The sequence below is a fragment of the Gracilinanus agilis genome, chromosome 3 (genome assembly GCF_016433145.1).
Source record: "Gracilinanus agilis isolate LMUSP501 chromosome 3, AgileGrace, whole genome shotgun sequence".
NCBI lineage: Eukaryota > Metazoa > Chordata > Mammalia > Didelphimorphia > Didelphidae > Gracilinanus > Gracilinanus agilis.
Genome location: NC_058132.1, coordinates 9,401,784 through 9,418,364, shown reverse-complemented (window position 1 = coordinate 9,418,364; position 16,581 = coordinate 9,401,784). Strand labels below are relative to the sequence as shown.

At 42.7% G+C, this 16,581-nt stretch overlaps 1 protein-coding gene and 1 pseudogene across 1 annotated transcript in view; one reads left to right on the top strand and one right to left on the bottom strand.

Moving 5' to 3' along the window:
• The window catches only part of LOC123240721 (zinc finger protein 420-like), an 87,171-nt gene that overhangs the window by 20,396 nt on the left and 50,194 nt on the right, over positions 1-16,581 (bottom strand). The window lies entirely within an intron of this gene.
• Positions 13,495-16,581, top strand: part of LOC123239024 — a 10,045-nt pseudogene continuing 6,958 nt past the window's right edge.

Genomic DNA, 16,581 nt, shown 5'->3' with positions numbered 1-16,581 from the left:
AATATATAATACAAAATAGAAAATAAATAAATAAAATATTAAACTAAAAAAAAAAAATGGATACCCTTTGATCCAGCTATACCACTACTGGGTTTGTATCCCAAAGAGATAATAATGAAAAACATTTGTACAAAAATATTTATATCTGTGCTATTTGTGGTGGGAAAAAATTGGAAAACAAGGGAGTGCTCATCAATTGGGGAAAGTTGAACAAACTGATGGTGATGGAGTTCTATTGTGCAGTAAGGAATGATGAACTGGGAGATTTGTATATGAAGTGGAAGAAACTCCAAGAACTAATACAGAGGGGGCAGCTGGATAGCTCAGTGGATTGAGAGTCAGGCCTAGAGACAGGAGGTCCTAGGTTCAAATCTGGCCTCAGACACTTCCCAGCTGTGTGACCCTGGGCAAGTCACTTGACCCCCATTGCCCACCCTTACCGCTCTTCCACCAAGGAGCCAATACACAGAAGTTAAGGGTTAAAAAAAAAAAAAAAAAAAAAGAACAACTAATACAGAGTGAAATGAGCAGAACCAGGAGAGCATTGTACACAGTAGCTGAAATGATGAGAGAAGATCAAATATAATCCACTTTTCTACTAATAGAAGTGAAATGATCCAGGACAATCCTGAAGGATTTGTGAGAAAGAAGGCAATCCAAATCCAGAAAAAGAAATGTGGGAGTAGAAATGCAGAAAAAAAAACATGATTTATCACACGGTTCTATGGGTATATAATTGAGGGTTTTAGTTTTAAAAGATCACTCTATTATAAATATGAATAACAAGGAAATAGATTTTCAGCAATAATATATGTGCAACCCTGTAGAATTGATTGTCAGTTCCAGGAGGGGGGAGGGAAAAGGGGAGGGAGACAATATGAATCATGTAACCCTGGAAAAAATATTCTAAATACAGTTTTTGTAAAGTTAAAAAAAATGTTTTTAAAGTAAAGGAGGCAAAATAAAAAATATTGAGAAAACAACAGGTTAGATAATCCTGTTAGGTACAAGGAAATGATTTGAACAGGAAAAGGAAAGACCTAAAGTTTCTATATGATAATAGTTTAATAATATTTGAAAAGCAGGCTTTTTAGTCCTCCTCTCCCCCTAGAAGACAGTTGGGGATTGTGGGTGACTTTTGAGGTCACACTGACAGCAAGCAGCGGTGGTCCCCCTGGAGGCTTGGGAGGATAGGGTCTTAGTTCTTGGGGGAGCTTGGCCAGGGAGGGGATGGACTGCACTCACCTGGGATGAGGGTCTCTGGGTCCCGGGGGCCATTCCCTCTAACTCCAAGGTCTGCTTGGGCCAGACTGTGGTCCTTTGTGGGGTGGGAGCCCCAAGGTGGGGAGACTTCCTCTTTGTACACCTGTGGGGAAATTAGAGAGAGGACTCAAAAGTAGCACCAGGGCCGTTCCCCTGGCCTCAGGGGAGACTCTCCACATTGTTGGGGAACAGGGAGTCAGGCTTGGAAAGGGCGTTGGACTGGCCAGGAAGAAGCCTCCCCACCCTCTCTGCTGTGCTCTTTGGCTTCATTCCACTCAGAAACTGCTTTGGGTGCACAGGGTGGGTTGAGGGAGACTGCTAGGAGGTGAGGTTGCTGGATAGTGGGGGGGGGGGAGGGGGAGGAGATGATGGACAGGTAGATGGGCATCAGGTAGGAGTTGGGGAGAAACGGGATGGCATTTGTCCTGCTGTGCCCAATATCAGAGCTCCTTCCACGGCCTGCGACCACAGGCATCTCCCCAGCCCACCCCCCTCACCCCCCAACCAGGCTCATGTTGGCTGCTTCTCTCATTAGACCTTTGGGTTCCAGAAGGACCTAGACCAGCCCTGCTCCCATCAGGTGACTGCACGCCCCTCCCCCAGAAAGGGTGGGGAGAGGAAGGTGGGGGTCCATTCTCTCCCATTATGGTTCCTGGTACAGAGAGAGCCGCCGCTGCCTGACACCAGCACTTACATATTTGTCCCCCTCCTTTGGTAGTTTAAAGCAATAAAGACACAGAGACACAGGGGGATAAATGGACACTAAGACACAAACAGGGACCTCCTCCTACCCCCACCACACAATTACACCCACCCCAAAATTTCCCCTGCCCCGCCACTCTGCTTGCAAGGGCACAGAAACTTCTCCCTTCCTCCACCCCCGATCCCCATTACCAGGCTCAGTTACCCGCAACAGGTCCACCCGGGTCTTCCCTCTCCCCAGAAAACAAAGGAGTAGACAGTCTACACTGCGAAAGGATTGGCAGCAACTTTTGCTTTCACTCCCTCCGTCCCCCGCTTGTAGGAAGAAAGTCCCCAACAGCAAACTTGTGAGCACTCCCAGAGCTGAGACTTCCCTCAAGAAATTCCCAGCATGCCCTAGGATTACCCAGGGGAGGTGCCAAGACGTGGATGAAGTCAGTTCCCAAGCATTCTGGGAAATGGAGTCCTCCACGATGGGAGAGCAAACGTTTGGAGGACGTCATGCCAGCGGCATTCTGGGAAATGGAGTCTTACTTCCTGGACCTCTAGGTTTGGAGCCAGGGTGGAGGAGGAGCCCCACACCAAATGTTCCCAGTTTCTCTGCCTGCAGCCTGGTCCTTTCAGGTTCCGTTCATTTCTGGCAGTTTTAGCTTTGATTCTCCTCGGCCTCCTTCCTGTGATAAAAGAGGTGGTTATGGAAAGAAAAATGGAAGCATTTTTGAGAAGGGCACAAATTTCGGGTTAGAAGGCATCCAAGAAGCTAAGAGGATGGATGTTTACGGTGCCGTATTGATCATAATAGCAGGGCCCTGGAGTGGAAGAGTCCCAATACCCTATGTGTGGGCAAGGGCTGATGGTTGGCTGGACCGTCTCCTCATCAGGCATTCACCAGTCAGGGGTGTCTTGGGGTGCTCCAGGGAGTGATTGAATAATGAGCTCCTCAAACTCTCTGTTAAATTGCCTGAGCAAGATCTGGAGTCTCTCGTCATTGGAGGGCCCCTGACATCCATGACCTGTCCCAGGGCCAATGCTGGCCTGACCAATACACAGATCTAACATCAGGAAGAAGCAGGTGAAATGACTTACCCAGGGTCACTGAGATGGGAATTGTAAAGCTCTCAGCATAGTTCCTGGAACCAGAAAGCCTTCTCTAAATGTTATCTCTTCTAGGAGATGGAATCCAACCCTCTCATTGGTCTGGAGGAGGAGCAATCCCCTCTGATGGTGGGGGAGGGGAAGAAGGACTTGCCTGGGGAGGAGGGACAGTACTGAGTGAGGGGGATGGCTCCCTGACAATGCGAGTGGGGTGGCAAAAGGAGTCTGAGCATCCACTCAAAAGAGCTCCAGAGTATGGGAGAGAGGACACATGGGAGGGGGAAGGGCATAAAGTGTAAGGATGGGTTGTCTGGTGGGGGGAACATGAGGAGGTGGGAAGGGCAGAGAGGTATCAGAGAGGGGCCAGCAGGTCACACCTCAAACTCTCCACTCCTCTTGCTAATCCCCTGACCACAGGGTGCTGGATACTGCCTTGGCATCTAGTCCTTCCTGATCCTGAGCAGTCCTGTCCATCTTGGCCCTCTGTCCACATCCTCCTTCTAGAGCCCAGCTCTTGAGATCTATCTATCATCTCTGATAATCTGAGGACAGCTTAGTTGAAAAGGAAATAACAGGACACAAGAGTTGTCTTTTAGCTCATGCTTCCAGCTCTGTCTCCAGAAGCATGGAGTTTTTTATATATATTTCAAGACTCATTTGATACAAAAGATACCCCCCAACCCCCCACCCCCGCTGAAAACTTCGCAGATGCACAGAAGTTACAAGTTATGTCATATCAAAAACACAAACATTTTCATTTGATGTCAGAATAGAACAAAGCCAAGGCTGAATTTTGACTGGGTTTTTATCAGAAAGCCAAGTCCAGGAATATTTTTCTTAGGGTTGAATTACCCCTACTAAGGTTTTGGCCTTGGATATATCCATCAGCTGCATTCCTGGCCAAAGGGGAAGAGTGTTAACCTTTTGAATTCAGGTTTTCTAAGAACTTAAAGCTTTTCAATAAGACCACAATACTTTTCAACAAGAAATCACAAGGATCACAAAAGGGGTCAAAAGAGGAGTCTTAGATTTCTATCTATTCTTTTATTGGCATCCCACACCCAGCTTCTCTCTGTCTCTCTTCTCCCACCAGTTTCAGGAAGTATTTTTGTATTCTTTATTCCACAGAAAAGGAAACAGCCAGCATTTCTATGGAGCTCAGGAACTTGTTGCAAAGATCTTGTTGTGTTGCAACCCCATTTTACAGATGAAGAAAATAAGTTGGGGAAACTGACCTAATTGGTGAGTGCCTGATGAGGAGATGGTCCAGCCAAGCCTCAGCCCTTGTCCACACACAGGGGGACTCAAGAAGGCTCCCTCTAAGGCCTGAAAAAACTCTTTGCCCCCTTCACTCAGTCATCAAATTCTGTTAAAGAGGAAGAAGTTCTCTGGGATGCTTAAGGCAAAGGAAGTGCAAAAAGCCATTGACTAGATGGGATCTCAGAGCAGGGTCTGACAGAAATACACAGTAATTCTTCCTAAAATACAGGAAATTAGGGCTTTTCCACGCCAGGGCCCTGCTATTAGGATCAATACGGCACAGGAACCAGCCATCCTCCCGCCCCTAATCCAGGACAAGGACCAGCCTGTCTGCCTCAGTTTGGGCCTCCCAGAGATGAGGAGGTCGGGCTCAGGGGCTTCTTGGGTCCCTTCTCACCCGAGATCTGTGCTCTCTTCCGAAATGCTTCCGTGTGTTTCCGTCCACGGCCGCCTCCTATATCACAGGAAGGAGGCCGAGGAGGATCAAAGCTAAAACTTCCAGAAACGAAAGGAAACTAAAAGGACCAGCTGCAGCCTGGGAGACTCGAACTCTTGCTGCGTGGCCCCTCCTCCATCAGGGCTCCAAATTTAGAGGTCCAGGAAGTAAGACTCCATTTCCCAGAATACAACTTGGCATGACGTCCTCCAAACTTTAGCACTCCCATTGTGAAGACTCCATTTCCCAGAATGCCCGGTTCCTTGATTCACTCATGTTTTGTCACTTCCCCTTGTGCAGTTCCGTTATGCTGGAAATCTCTTGATTGGTCTCTGCTCCCGTAGTGCTTATGTTGGTCCTTTTGGGGACTCTCTTCCTTGAGGGGGGGAGTCAGTGCAGCAGTTGCAGCTGGGAGTGGAGACTTTCTGCTCTCTAACTCCCGGGGAGCGAGAAGACCCGGGTGGACCAGTTGCCGGTAACTGAGCCTGGGAGTCGGGGTGAGGGTTGGGGGAAGGGAGACGCCCCTGTGTAGGTGCTTCCAGAGAGACGGGGCCGGGGTATGTGTGGGGTATAAATGTGTGTGGTTGGGGGAGAGGGACGTCTCGTGACTCTGTGTCTGTATGTCTCGTGTGTGTCTCTGTGTCTGTTCATCGCTTAAAAGGACCCCAGAAAAGGGACAAATATGGAAGTGCCAGTGTGAGGCGGGAGCGGCTATTTCGACCAGCAATCATGGCTGGACTTTTCCCTCCCGAAGAGGAGAAAGTGAACCCACTCTCTCCAACCTCCTCTCTCCCTGTACCAAAGCCAGGAAGCGGCTGGGGGTGGGGTGAGGGGGAACGAGTGTAGTTACAGGATGGAGGCGGAGCTGGTCCAAGGGGAGAAGCAGCCAACTGGAGTGGGGGGATGCCCGTGCCCATGGAAGGAGCTCTGATTTCAGGCACAGAAGAAATGCCAACAGTTTCCCCCCAAACTCCGGCTGATGCCTGTCTCCCTTGTCCACCGTCTCCCCCATTACCCCCATTTTCCTCCTAGGAGTCTCTCAATCCACCCTGTGCACCCAATGCAGTTTCTCAATGGAATGAAGCCAAAGAGAGCAGCAGAGGAGGTGGAGAGGCTCCCTGTCCCTTCTGCTGGGGACAGTCTCCCCTGAGGCCAGGGGAAGGGCCCTGGGAGTTCCTCTGAGCCCTCCCCCTCCCTAATTCCCCACAGGAGTACACAGAGGAAGTCTCCCCACCTTGGGGCTTCCAACCCCCTGAAGGACCACAGTCTGGCCCAAGCAGAGACCCTGGAGCCAGAAGGAATGGCCCCCAGGACCTGGAAGCCCCCATCCCAGGTGAGTGAAGTCCATCCCCAGCCTTGGCTAAGCTCCCCAGAGCTGGAATCCAGCAGCACTTAAGCCCTCTGTGTTTTCCAAGCCTCCAGGGGTGCCATCACTGCTTGCTGTCAGTGTGACCTCAGAGATCACCCACAATCCCCAACTGTGTTCTGGGGATTATCTAGAGCCTCTGTAGCCCCTGCCTGGTGAAGCAACCCAGGTTGCATAGAGACAGGCCCATGTGCAGTCTTTTATTCATCCACCCTTCAGTGTGACAAATTTCATCACGGGGAGATGGCTGTGTCCCATCATTCCATGGATGGGCCAGGGACAGTCTCTGCTCCTGACCTCCAGGTCCTGGGGTTTGGATAGCTTAGTCAGGGCTGCCAGGGAAATTAGACCTTTGTCTCAGAGAGTTTTGTTGTAAAAATTTTTTTCCAGTTTGATGCTTTCCTTCTTATTTTGGTTGCATTGGTTTTGTTTCTACAAAACCTTTTTAATTTAACATAATCAAAATGATTCATTTTGCATTTCTGTAATGTTCTCTATCTCTTGTTTGGTCTTCAATTCCTTCCTTTCACATAGACCTGTCAGGTATAGTATTCTATGTTCTCCTAATTGCTTTATGATTTCACTCTTTATATTTGTCTTTTATCCATTTTGAATTTATCTTGGTATAGAGTGTGACATGTTGATCTCAACCTAATTTTTCCCATACCATTTTCCAATTTTTCCAGCAGTTTTTGTCAAATAGTGTGTTTGTCTCCCCAATGCTGGGATCCTTGGGTTTATGGAACAATGGCTTACTGAGGTCATTTACCCCAAGTCTATTCCATTGATCCTTCTTTCTCTTAGCCAGTACCAGATTGTTTTGATGATCACTGCTTCATAGTACAGTTTAAGATCTGGTACTGTTAGGCCACCATTCTTCACACTTATTTTCATTAGTTTCCTTGATGTTCTTGATCTTTTGTTCTTCCAAATCAACTTTGTTATTTTTTCTAATTGTATAAAAAAGTTTCTTGAAAACTTGAAAGAAGATTAATAGATTTGGCACTGAATAAGTCAATTAATTTCAGTAGGAACTTCATTTTTATTATATTTAGCTTGTCCTACCCATGAGCAATTCATGTTTTTCCAATTGTTTAGATCTCATTTTAATTGTGTGAAAAGTATTTTTTAGTTGCTTTCATATCATTCCTGTGTTTGTCTTGGTAAATAAATTCCCAAATATTTTACACTGTTTACAGTGGAGTTTCTCTTTCTAAGTCTTGCTGCTGAGTGTTGTTGGAAATACATAGAAATGCTGATGGTTTATGTGAGTTTATTTTGTACCCTGAAACTTTGCTAAGCTTTTTAGTTGATTTTCTAGAATTTTTTAAGCATACCATCTTATCATCTGCAAAGAGTCATGGTTTAGTTTCCTCATTGCCTACCTTAATTTCTTTTTCTTCTCTAATTACTGCTACTACTGTTTCTAGCATAGTATTAATTAATAGCGGTGATAATGGGCATCCTTACTTCACTTCTGATCTTATTGAGAAAGCTTCAAACTTGTCCCCATTGCAGATGATACTTGCTGATGGTTTTAAGTATATGTTGTTTATTATTTTGAGGAAGGGCCCAGCTGTTCGTATACTTTCTAGTGTTTTCAGTAGGAGTGGGTGTTGTACTTTTGTCAAAGGCTTTTTCTGCATCTATTGAGATAATCATGTGATTTCTGCTGGTTTGGTTATTGAGATGGTCAGTTAAGTGGATGGATTTCTTAATATTAACCCTTTCTTGCATTCCTGGTAAAAGTCTCACCTGGTCATAGTGAATAATCCTTGTGATGACGTACTGTAGTCTCTTTGCTAAGATTTAAGGTTTTTCCATCTATGTTCATGAAGGAGATTAGTCTTTAGTTTTCTTTCTCTGTTTCTGGTGTGCCTGGCTTTGGAATCAGTACCCTATTTGTGTTATAAAAAGAATTTGGTGAGACTCCTTCTTTGGAAATTTTGTCAAATAATTTGAATACTATTGGGGATAGTTGTTCTTAAATGGTTGATAGAATTCACTTGTGAATTCATTTGGCCCTGGGGATTATTTAAGCAATCTATTTCCTCTTTTGTTAATCTAGGCAATTTATGATTTTGTAAATATTCACCCATTTCACCTAGATTGTCCTATTTATTGCCATATATTTGGGCAAAGTAGCTCTTAATCATTACCTGAAATTCTTCTTCATCAGAGATCACCCATGTGGGGAAAATTCTGTTAGCAGAAACTCTAATAAGAACATCAAAATCTGGAAGTCAAAAATAAATAGGTTTATTGATAGAGGACTGGTCTCACAGTAAAGCTGGACTCTGGTGAAGACCAAGATCAAAGACCCCAACCCTGAGGAGATGGCCTTTTTTTATGCCCAGAAATCTGATGACACAGTGTCAGATGAAAAACAGTTAAAATTAAAATAGAATGAACATAAATCGTCCACATGGGGAGATCTTAATGATGCAAGTGCTGAATAAGTTGGGAATCCTCACTACGAGTGGTCACTAATATCTGTTATTATGACAGACCTTTCCAAGGCCTCTGCAGTAAGAGGTCATACTCTGATTTCTTGCTGACAATTCCTATCTATCTCAGCAGTCAGGAGCCTCCTACGGCTCAGGATGGCAGCTAAGGATGACTGACTTAAGCCATTACACCTTAGAGATGGGCATCCTGTACTCCTGACTGACTGTCTTATCCCGTACATGCAGCACGGTGTGGGGGGCTTTGTAGAACCTTTGGGTGACAGACCAGCCAAAGTGCCTGTCAGCCAGGTTTCATACCAGCCTCAGCCATACAGTGGTCCCTTGTCAGGAACACCTTCAGTCAAGAGCACTTTGAGATACGAGCTGGCACCATCGGGATTCTTTACTTTAATTCACAAGCAGATATTTGGATCACGAGCTTCTGCCAACCTCCACTAGACAGCCTGCCAAACGTTTGGTTTCACAATTTACACAAGGCTGTCTGGTTTAGGTCAGTGTTTATCTGGCTATGTGAGCCATTTGTATTGCATTGCTTTTGCTTTCTTCTTTGTTTTTATTATCAGTTTTTTTGGGCAAATTTCTTAACTTTTAACCATGGATCCTAAGAAAATGAGTACCGAGGGCAGTGCTGAGAGGAAAAAAAGGAGGATGTCCATGAAATTAAAGCAAGAAATCATTGAAAAACAAAAGCAAAGTGTGTGTGTTTCTGACTTGGCGAAGGAATACGATCATAGTACATCGATAATATATAGGACTTTGAAGCAGAAGGAGTCATTAAAGGTTATATCTTCCAGGCATTCACCCCAACAATGAGGCCATGGGCTCCCTGGCCTCACAGGCTGCTGAGAATGGCAAAAGGAGAAGAAAAAGGAAGACAAGAAGTGAGGCCAGAAGGGAGAGAGAGCTCAGTCTCCTTTCATGGGGCTGAGAAGGAAAGCCAAAGTGGTGGTGTGTCACACAGTGGTTTAGGTGGCAGCTTGTGTAACATGTACAACCCAAATAAAGTTTGGTGATTAAAAAAAGAAAGACACACCCAGAAAAAGCAGCAACAGGTCATGTATTGGAGCTGTGAGACGACACTTGTTTCACACATTATGCAAACATTCTGAAAAGGAGGAAGAAACAAACTTCCATGGAAAGGTCTTTGGCCTGGTGCATGGTCAGTCTTTGTGTATGTACCATGTGCTACTGAAAAGAAGGCATATTCCTTTTTATCCCTATTCAGTTTTCTCCAGATATCTATTAGCTCTGATTTTTCTAACATTTCATTTACTTTCCGTACTTCTTATGTAGTTTTTGGTTCATTTTATCTAGTTGTCATAGGGGTAGGTCAAGGTCCCCCACTAATATGGTTTTACTATCTGTTTCCTCCTTATACTCCTTTCATTTGTCCTTTAAAAATCTGGATGGTGTACCATTTCGTGCATATATATTGAGTACTGATTTTTCTTTTTTCTTTCCTTTTTTAAACCTTTAAGGGCTGGACAATAGGGATTAAGTGACTTGCCCACAGTCACAGAACTAGGAAGTGTTGTAGCCAGATTTGAACCCAAGGCCTCCTATCTCTAGGCCTAGCTCTCAATCCACTGAGCTACTCAGCTGCCCCCCTGATATTTTTTCATTATTCATTTTATCAAGATGTTATTGTCTTCCTTTTCTCTTTTAATCAAATCTCTTTTTACTTTAGCTTTGTCTGAGGTCATGATTGCTGTTCTTGCCTTCTTTGTCTTAAATGTAGCCCAATAGATTCTGCGCCAGCCTCCTACCTTTACCCTGAGTGTATCTACCTGCCTCCAGTGTTTCTTGTAGACAACATATGGTGGGATGCTGTCTTTTAATTCATTCTGCTTTCTGCTTCCTTTTTATGAGTGAGTTCAGCCTAGTCACAGTCATGATTATATCTGTGTATTCCCCTCCATTTTGACTTACACCTTTCTTTCCCTCCCCTCTAGTGTTTCACTTTTAGTCAGTCTCCCCCTTTTCCCTTCCCTTGTATTACTCCACTCCCACCTTCTCCCTTCTTATTACCCTTTTATTAGAGGGCCTTTTGAACATCCCCCCAACTTCTCCCTCCCTTGTATTACTCTCCGCTACCGACTGTTTCTTATTACCTTCTACTTCTCTATAGGGTAAGAAACAGTTCTGTCCCCCAATGGGCTTGCCTGTTCTTCCCTCTCTGAGCCTGTAGCAGTGAGAGTGAGGTGTAAGTATTGCCTGGCACCAGCCTCTTCCTCCCTTCCTTTGTTCTGGTCTTCTTCCACCATGGATTCTTCTTTATATGATAGATTTTTACCTCATTTTGCCTCTTTTCCTATTTCTCTTAGTTTTATCCTCTTTTTTTACCCCTTGTTTTTTATATTTTCTTGGCATATCCTAAACAGCTTCCACTGCACCCTCTATGTGGACCTCTAGCTACTAGAATAATGATAACATCTTTTAAGACTTACAGATGTCATCTTTCCATTAAGGAATATTTGCCATTTGACCATATTCAAGCTCTTAAATTTTTTCTTTTTCTCATGTGTAAAGTGAAGGGTTTTCCTAGCTGCATCCCTGTGCTGCGTGAACTGCGTCCCTGAGAGCTCTGTAGCAGGAAGTCCCAGGAGAAAGGAGCTGGGAACACTGACCGGGAAGGAAAGACGACCAATTCAGGGCTAAAGGAGGAGGTTTAAGAAGGGCTTCCCAGAAGCATTTTTTTTTTATTCCCTTGGATGCAGCGGTGACAGGATGGTGGCTGAGAGAGCTCTGAGCGCCCACGTGGCTAGTTTGAGAAGAGACTTCCCTGCCTGCCTGTCTGTCTATCCTCTCTTATTCAAGTATATATTAATCACCTCACCTGTTCAGATTCAGGACTCAAGTTAGCTTGAACAGAGGGCACCACTAGAAGTTTGGAGAAGAATCCTCCCTTTTTAAAAGCCTTTTTAGTTCTAGAATTGAAATAATAAGGTGGGTTTTAGGAGATGAATTGAATATTATTTAGGCCAGTATCAGAAGAGTAAATGGGTTCTGGAAAGGCCACCTAAGCACAGGGCTGATATAGCCAGAGACTGAGAAGACACCCACCCACAAGATGATATATGAAAATTGTTTAATTTTAACAAGGAAAAGGTAAGAAGGTAATTCGACAACTTAAACTAAAGGTTTCTATCTAAATTCCACAAGATCTAAATGTCCTGTCACCAGGAATCTTCGTGGATTTTTTCCATTGCAGGATCTATTGAACTATTTCTGGATGTGTCTTCTCAATAAACTTTAATTTTTTCTCAAATCCTCAACCTTTCCTTAATCTCACTTGTACTGATTACCTCGTCCACCTTAGGCTTCTCCCACCATGGGAAGTTTGTTATTCAAATATCCACTCATGAGTTAAAGTAAAAAATTCTGATCGTGACTGCTGGTATCTCAAATTGCTCGTGACTTAAGGAGTTGTAGTCATTGCAGTCAATTTTCTTTCTTATAAATGAGCTCAATCCCCAAACCCAGTTAATCAATGTTTTGCCAAGCTCTTACTATAATAACAAAAGACTGCTCTTCTTCACTTAGCTAGAATCAGAGTCTGATCCCAAATAACTCTGGAGTCCTGTTTATGCTTTCAGCTAGATAAGAGTTTTTCAGCCTTTTAGCAAATTAAGTAGAGAATTACTTTTTCGTTGTTTTCTCCTTATTAATCATTAGTCATATTTTTTCCCCCAGAATACGCAGTACTTGCTACCTTCTCACAAATTGAAAAAAATGTTCTTACTACATGAATTGTGACACTTGTGATGAGGAGGGATTTCGGATCACCTTCTCTCTTTTCCTTAAAATCTCCTTCCCCCCCTCAGAGAGCACATACCCTCTCCCTAATTCTATAGGGGAAAGCATTTCAGAGTGATACACTTCTCCAGTCTTTACTCTTCCAACATGATTCTCACTTCAGACACAGTGTCTTTGTCACTATTCCATTAGACTCTGAATGACTCGTCTCCAGAGCTGGCTCTGACACTCTTCAAGGTGAAGAGTTTGGGGTGAGTCCCTTGTGTGCTTCAGCTTCTTGAAGTTAGTTGATGAAAACTAGATTGGATAAATTCTGTAGGCTCAGCTCTAAATCTTGTGACTTTTGCTGGTTTAGGGGTCAATAACGTTCAAGGATGTGGCTGTGGACTTCACCCAGGAAGAGTGGTGTCTGTTGGAACCTTCTCAGAAAGAGCTGTACAGGGAAGTCATGTTGGAGAATATGCAAAATGTACTCTTCGTGGGTAAGGACCATTTCCTCTGTTAACTCTGAATCTGCCATTAAGGGAATGTCTTCATTCCATGCCAAAGGTATAGGATTTGTCAATGACTAAAAAAGCAAAACTGCTGATCTCTGCACAGGGTTCTCCTCCTGCCTGGTTTTACTTTAAAAAAGTCTTTGAATTCTATGATGAGAAGCTGGGACTTTCCTTTCTTGCTCCGGAAATTGTCTTTCCTCTAGCTTTAGGTGAAAACTTCCATCTTTCAGTTATGACCAAATGGTGTATCTAAAGTCTGGTTCTGCTCCTTTAAGTTTGAAAACTCCTTTTGGCCTTGGGAAATAGAATAAAAATCAATTTACTTACTACCATCAGAGGAAAGAACTTCTATTCCGTGTGTGTGTATTTGTCCTGTTTTGTTTTGTGTTTATATCATTATTTTTTTCTTCAGAGGCAGAGACTAATTTTGAAGCAAAGGAGATGTCTACAAAGCTGAGCCTTTTTGTGGAAGGATCTGGCCCTCCAAGAGCCATGAATGAAGGCTTCATTTTGAGAGAAATCTGTGACTCTAATATCAAGGTAAATAAAAATACAAAGAGCGACTGTGAATTTAATGAAGTTGCAGAGAAATTCAGCCAACATTCAGTCCTAAATCAGTATACGAAATTGACCCCAGGAAATGACTGTTGTATGGATAATGAATACACGATATGCTTTCCTGAAAAAGTAGGATTTAATCAGTTGCATGAGAAACCTCCTGAAATGCCCTTGTATCAAGATAACCTAGGGAGAATCACCTATGGCTCAAGTTTAGACCTCACAAGACATGCAAAAAGAAAACATGTAGAGATGCTTTCTGTGAGTAATAAAGGTGAGACACCTTTCAATCTGAACTCTGAGTTTGGTTCCTATCAAATAATCCACTCTGGAGAAAGACCTTATCAATGTAAAGAATGTGGAAAGGCTTTCACACATAGGGGTCATCTTGTTAGACATCAGAGAATCCACACTGGAGAGAAACCTTATGAATGTACACAGTGTGGAAAGACANGAATCCACACTGGAGAGAAACCTTATGAATGTACACAGTGTGGAAAGGTTTTCGCACAGAGGAGTCATCTTATTAAGCATCAGAGAATCCACACTGGAGAGAAACCTTATGAGTGTACACAGTGTGGAAAGGCTTTCACAGATAGTGGCTCTCTTGCTGAGCATCAGAGAATCCACACTGGAGAGAAACCTTATGAATGTACACAGTGTGGAAAGGTTTTCACACGTTGGGGTGATCTTGCTAAGCATCAGAGAATCCACACTGGAGAGAAACCTTATGAATGTACACAATGTGGAAAGGCATTCTCACGGAGGGATTATTTTGTTATACATCAGACAATCCATACTGGAAAGAAACCTCATGAATGTACACAGTGTGGAAAGCCTTTCATATGGAGGAGCGATCTTGCTGCACATCAAAGAATCCACACTGGAGAGAAACCTTATGAATGTAAACAATGTGGAAGGGCTTTCAGACTGAGGAGCTATCTTGCTGTGCATCAGAGATTCCACACTGGAGAGAAACCTTATGAATGTACACAGTGTGGAAAGTCTTTCATACACAGGGCGAGTCTTGCTGCACATCAGAGGAACCACACCGGAGAGAAACTTTATAAATGTACGCAGTGTGGAAAGGCTTTCACACAGAGTAGTTCTCTTGGTGTTCATCAGAAGATCCACACTGGAGAGAAACCTTATGAATGTACACAGTGTGGAAAGGCTTTTACATGGAAGGGTGATCTTGCTAAGCATCAGAGAATCCACACTGACTAGAAACCTTATAAATGTAATAAATTCACATAGTCCTTCTCTTAATTCTCCATTGTTGCTTCATGTCTGATAATCAACACTGGAGAGAAACCTCATCAGTGAGGCTGAGCGTATAGTTGCCACTCTTAGCTTATATAACATAAGAGGATTCACACTAGAGGGAAACTTTAGGAGTATGATCCATGTGGTAAGGCCTTCAGGCGACAATCATCTCTTGTTCCCAAGCAAGAACTCCTTTTAAATGGAAATCTTATTCCTGTCATAAATGAAGAAAGACATTGAAATGGAGAATACAGAGCTTGTTGAGTAGGAGAAAATTTCTTCTAAACAGATTAGTTCCAGATGGATTCCCTGTTAGGAAGGCTTTCAGCCAGAGATCATCTCTTACTTCATATCAGAGGATTCATAGTGCAACAAAACCTAATGACTGTGCTCAAGTTTCTGTGTTTTCTTCAGGAAGAGGGTGATCATTCTCATTTGGAGAAGTGCAAATGATAAGTCAGAGGCACATATATTAGCTTGGTTATTATGACAGAAAAGGAAAGTGACAAAACTTGGAGGAGATGTGAGAAGATTGAAAAAGGAATGAACTATTGGGAGTTTTGTGAACTAATTCAACCATTCTGGAGAAGGCAATTTGGAACTATGTCAAAAAGGCATTAAAAAACAAAAAGGAAAAAGACATATTTATATATATTAAAAATGCCAAACAGTTAAAGGTGCTCTTTTTGGAGTGACAAAAGCATTAGAAATTAGGAGGAAACTCATCAATTGGGAAATGGCTGAGCAAATGGTGGTATCTGATTGTAATGGAATCCTATTATTTTATCATTAATGAGGAGAAGAAGGAGCTCAGAAAAACCTGGAAAGACTTGATAACTGATGTAGACTTTTTAATCAAAATTATTTATTTTACATTTTGTAATGTAACTTGTCTCTTGTTTGGTCTTAAATTTCTTTCTTTTCCCATAGATCTGGCAGGTATACTATTTCACATCACTCTAATTTACTTATTACTAAGTCACATACCCATTGTGAATTTATCTTGGTTTAAGGTTTGAGAAATTAATCTAAATCTAATTTTTCCCATATTATTTTCCAATTTTCCTAGCAGTTTTTGTCAAATAGTGAGTTCTTGTCCCAAAAGCTGGGATCTTTGGGTTTATGGAACACTAGCTTGCTGTGGTCATTTACCCCTAGGCTCTTCCACTGATCTACCCTTCTGTCTTTTAGCCAGTACCATATTGTTTTGATGATCAGTGTTTTTAAGTACAGTTTAAGATCTGGTACTGCCAGGCCCCCATCCTTCACATTTTTTTATTAGTTCCTTTGATATCTTGATCTTTTGTTCTTCCGGATGAACTTTGTTATAATTTTTTCTAATTCTTTAAAAAAGTTTTTTGTTAGTTTGATAGGTATAATACTGCATAAGGAAATTAATTTGGATAGAATTGTCATTTTTATTATATTTGCTCATCCTATCCATGTACAATTCATTTTTTCCCAATTGTTTAGATCTAGTTTTATTTGTGTGAAAAGTGTTTTGTAGTTATGTTCATATAATTCCTGAGTTTGTCTTGGCAAAAAGATTCTCAAATATTTTATATTGTCTAGAGCACTGATGGACAAACTAATGCCCGCAGGCCAGATGTAGCCCCCTGAAATGTTCTACCCAGCCTGCTGACAGTCTTCTAATCTTATGAATACAATGAGTAGGATACAATACAATGAAACTTCAAAAGAGTTGCCTTAGAAATAGACTCACAGATGAGCATTTCCTTTCCTTTGGCCCCCTCTTTAAAAATTTGCCCATCACTGGTCTAGAGTGATTGTAAATGGAGTTTCTCTTTCTAACTCTTGCTGCTGATTTTTGTTGGAAATATATAAAAATGTTGATCATTTATGTAGAATTATTTTGTATCCTGCAACTTTGCTAAAATTATGAATTATCTCTAC